This window comes from Arachis hypogaea, chromosome 7, assembly GCF_003086295.3.
Source record: "Arachis hypogaea cultivar Tifrunner chromosome 7, arahy.Tifrunner.gnm2.J5K5, whole genome shotgun sequence".
NCBI classification, from domain to species: domain Eukaryota; kingdom Viridiplantae; phylum Streptophyta; class Magnoliopsida; order Fabales; family Fabaceae; genus Arachis; species Arachis hypogaea.
In genome coordinates, this window is record NC_092042.1 from 30806076 (window position 1) to 30811008 (window position 4933).

Below are 4933 nucleotides of genomic sequence, written 5' to 3' on the forward strand. Positions count from 1 at the left end.
GAGCGGATATTTTATACGCTTTTTGGGGGTAATTTCATGTAGATTTTAGCATGTTTCAGTTAGTTTTTAGTAGAATATTATTAGTTTTTAGGCAAAAATCATATTTCTGGACTTTACTATGAGTTTGTGTGTTTTTCTGTGATTTCAGGTATTTTCTGGCTGAAATTGAGGGAGCTGAGCAAAAATCTGACTTAGGCTGAAAAAGGACTGCTGATGTTGTTGGATCCTGACCTCCCTGCACTCGAAATGAATTTTCTGGAGCTACAGGAGTCCAATTGGCGCGCTCTTAACGGCGTTGGAAAGTAGACATCCAGGGCTTTCCAGCAATATATAATAGTCCATACTTTGCGCGAGGATAGAGGACGTAACATGGCGTTAAACGCCAAGTTCATGCTGCTGTCTGGAGTTAAACGCCAGAAAAACGTCATGATCCGGAGTTGAACGCCCAAAACACGTCATAACCTGGAGTTTGACGCCAAGAAGGGCCTCCACACGTGGAAAGCTTTAGTCTCAGCCCCAGCACACACCAAGTGGGCCCCAGAAGTGGATTTCTGCACCAATTATCTTAGTTTATTCATTTTCTGTAAACCTAGGGTACTAGTTTACTATTTAAACAACTTTTATAGACATTTCTTGTACCTCATGACATTTTCAGATCTGAATTACATACTTTTGACGGCATGAGTCTCTAAACTCCATTGTTGGGGGTGAGGAGCTCTGCAGCGTCTCGATGATTTAATACAATTCCTTTGTTTTCCATTCAAACACGCTTGTTCTTATCTAAGATGTTTATTCGCGCTTAATTGTGAAGAAGGTGATGATCCGTGACACTCATCACCTTCCTCAATTCATGAATGTGTGCCTGACAACCACCTCCGTTCTACATCAGATTGAATGAATATCTCTTAGATTCCCCAACAGAATCTTCGTGGTATAAGCCGGATTGATGGCGGCATTCATGAGAATCCGGAAAGTCTAAACATTGTCTGTGGTATTCCGAGTAGGATTCCGGGATTGAATGACTGTGACGTGCTTCAAACTCCTGAGGGCTGGGCGTTAGTGACAGACGCAAAAGAATCAATGGATTCTATTCCAACCTGATTGAGAACCGACAGATGATTAGCCGTGCTGTGACATAGCATAGGAATGTTTTCACTGAGAGGATGGGAAGTAGCCACTGACAACGGTGACACCCTACATAGAGCTTGCCATCGAAGGAACCTGCGTGTGAGAAGAGGATTTCAAGGAAGAGTTGAAGTCAGAGGACAAAGCATCTCCAAAACTCCAACATATTCCCCAGTACTGCAAAACAAAGTAACATTGTTCCCTCTTTTATTTTTATAATCAAATCTAGTAATTTCACTTTTAATCCAAATAATCCTATTGACATCCTGACTAAGGTTAATAAAATAAATATTGATTGCTTCAAACCAATAATCTCTGTGGATTCGACCCTTACTCACGTAAGGTATTACTTGGATGACCCAGTACACTTGCTGGTTAGTTGAACGGAGTTGTGAATTCAACCAGTGCCATAATAAGGATTTTGAATGAACAAGAGCCACAATAGTTTTTGTGTACATGCCCAAGAGCCAATATTGTTGATCACAATTTCGTCCACCAAGTTTTTGGCGCCGTTGCCGGGGATTATTGAGTTTGGACAATTGAAGGCTTATTTTATTTCTTAGATTAGGAATAATTTATTTTTATTTTTATTCTTATTTTTATTGTTAAAGAGTCATTAAATTTTGATAGGATAGTTTCTTTTCAAAAATTTCTTTTCAAAATTTATTATTTTCTTTTAATTAATTGCTAATTTTCGTGAGTTTTAGTGTCTTGTTCTAAGTTTGGTGTCAATTGCATCTTTTATATTTTTCTTTGAAATTTTCGTGTGAGTGTTCTTTGTTTTTCCTTAATCTTCAAGTTGTTCTTGTCTATTTTTCTTGTTTGATCTTTAATTTTTCTTGTTCTGTGTCTTTTCTTGTTTCACTTGTGTTCCTTTTAAAGCACTAATTGGAACATCTGCACCAAGTGTCATATTTATTCCCAATTGGCTAAAGCATTGGTTTGTATTCTTGATGAGGGAGCACCAGTACTTTTGAAAATCTTTTTCAAAAATAATTTTTCTTGATTTAATCTTGTGCCAAACTCTAAGTTTGGTGTTTTCTTGTTAATCTTTCTTTAATTTTCGAAAACTTGTCTTGATTTTCTAAAAATTTTAAGTTTGGTGTTCTTTCTTTTGTTCTTGGTGTTCTTGTGAATCTTCAAAGTGTTCTTGAGTTTTTCCTGTGTCTTGATCTTAAAATTTTTAAGTTTGGTGTTCCTTGGTGTTTTCCCTCCAAAAATTTTCGAAAATAAGGAGCACTAGATCTAAAAATTTTAAGTCTTGTGTCTTTTGTGTGCTTTTCTCTTTCATCATAAAATTCAAAATTCAAAAATTTTGTATTTTCCAACTACTTTTTCGAATTTTTTTAAAATTTTTAGATTTTAATTTCATTTTTTTCGAAAAAAATTTTCTGAAAAAAAATAAAAAAAAAATAAAAAAAAAATATTTTTAACTTCTTTTTATTTATTCCATTTTTATTTATTCCATTACTATAAAATAAATAATTCTCAACATATAAATTCTCAACTTGTATTCCATCATGGAAGCAAGTAGGAATGAACAATCCAAGAGGACTCTGGGGTCATATGCTAACCCCACTACTGCTTCATATGGGAGTAGTATCTGTATACCCTCCATTGGAGTTAGTAGCTTTGAGCTGAATCCTCAGCTCATTATCATGGTGCAGCAAAACTGCCAGTACTCTGGTCTTCCACATGAAGAACCTACAGAATTTCTGGCACAATTTCTGCAAATTGCTGATACAGTACATGATAAGGAAGTGGATTAGGATGTCTACAGATTACTACTGTTTCCATTTGCTGTAAAAGATCAAGCTAAGAGGTGGTTAAATAACCAGCCTAAGAACAGCATAAAAACATGGAAACAGCTGTCAGAAAAATTCCTGAATCACTATTTCCCTCCAAAACGGATGACACAGCTAAGGCTAAGCATCCAAGGCTTCAAACAAGGAGATAATGAATCCCTTTATGATGCTTGGGAGAGATACAGAGAGATGCTAAGAAAATGCCCCTCTGAAATGTTTTCAGAATGGGTGCAATTAGACATCTTCTACTATGGGCTTACAGAAAAAGCTCAGATTTCTCTAGACCACTCAGCTGGTGGATCTATACATATGAGAAAAACAATTGAAGAAGCTCAAGAGCTCATTGATACAGTTGCCAGAAATCAGCATCTGTACCTAAGCAGTGAATCTTCCATGAAAGAAGAAGCTAAAACAGTAACTGCAGAACTCAGTCCGGTGGATCAGGCTAATGAATTCAATCAGCAATTAGACTTTCTAACTCAGCAGCTAGCCGAATTCAAGGAAATATTACAGGAAACAAGAATGGCTAACAGAAACATGGAAGTGCAATTAAAACAGACAGAAAAGTAACTGTCAAAACAAATAGCAGATGAATGCCAAGCAGTTCAATTAAGAAGTGGGAAAACATTAAGGTTGAGGAATACAAAGCCAAAATGCCTTATCCTCAAAAACTCCGCCAAGCGGAACAGGATAGGCAATTTGCCCGCTTTGCAGACTATCTCAGGACTCTTGAAATAAAGATTCCGTTTGCAGAAGCACTTGAGCAAATACCTTCTTATGCTAAGTTCATGAAAGAGATCTTAAGTCATAAGAAGGATTGGTGGGAAACTGAAAAAGTTTACCTCACTGAAGAATGCAGTGCAGTCATTCTGAAAAGCTTACCTGAGAAGCTTAAAGATCCTGGGAGCTTTATGATACCATGCATATTAGAGGATACTTGTACCAAGCAAGCTTTATGTGATCTTGGGGCAAGTATCAACCTAATACCTGCATCTACTATCAGAAAGCTTGGTTTGACTGAAGAAATCAAACCAACCAGGATATGTCTTCAACTTGCTGATGGCTCCATTAAATACCCATCAGGCGTGATTGAAGACATGATTGTCAAGGTTGGGCCATTTGCCTTTCCTACTGACTTTGTGGTGCTGGAAATGGAGGAGCACAAGGGTGCAACTCTCATTCTAGGAAGACCTTTCCTAGCAACTGGCCGAACCCTCATTGATGTCCAAAAAGGGGAAGTAACCTTGAGAGTCAATGAGGAGGAGTTCAAGTTGAATGTTGTTAAAGCCATGCAACATCCAGACACCCCAAATGACTGCATGAGTGTTGATATTATTGACTCTCTGGTAAGAGAGGTTAATATGGCTGAGAGTCTCGAATCAGAGCTGGAGGACATCTTTAAAGATGTTCAGCCTGATTTGGAGGAATCAGAGAAGATAATAGAACCTCTGAAAATTCCTCAAGAAGAGGAGAAACCTCCAAAACCCGAGCTCAAACCATTACCGCCATCCCTGAAATATGCATTTCTGGGAGAAGGTGAAACCTTTCCTGTAATCATAAGCTCTACCTTAGAGCCACAGGAAGAGGAAGCACTAATTCAAGTGCTAAGGACGCACAAGACAGCTCTTGGGTGGTCCATTAGTGATCTTAAGGGCATTAGCCCAGCCAGATGCATGCACAAAATCTTGTTGGAGGATGACGCCAAGCCAGTGGTTCAACCACAAAGGCGGCTGAACCCAGCTATGAAAGAAGTGGTGCAAAAAGAGGTCACTAAATTACTAGAGGCTGGGATTATTTATCCTATTTCTGACAGCCCCTGGGTGAGCCCTGTTCAAGTTGTCCCTAAGAAGGGTGGCATGACAGTGGTTCATAATGAAAAAAATGAACTGGTTCCTACAAGGACAGTTACAGGGTGGCGTATGTGCATTGATTACAGAAGACTCAATACAGCCACCAGAAAGGATCATTTTCCTTTACCATTCATAGACCAGATGCTAGAAAGA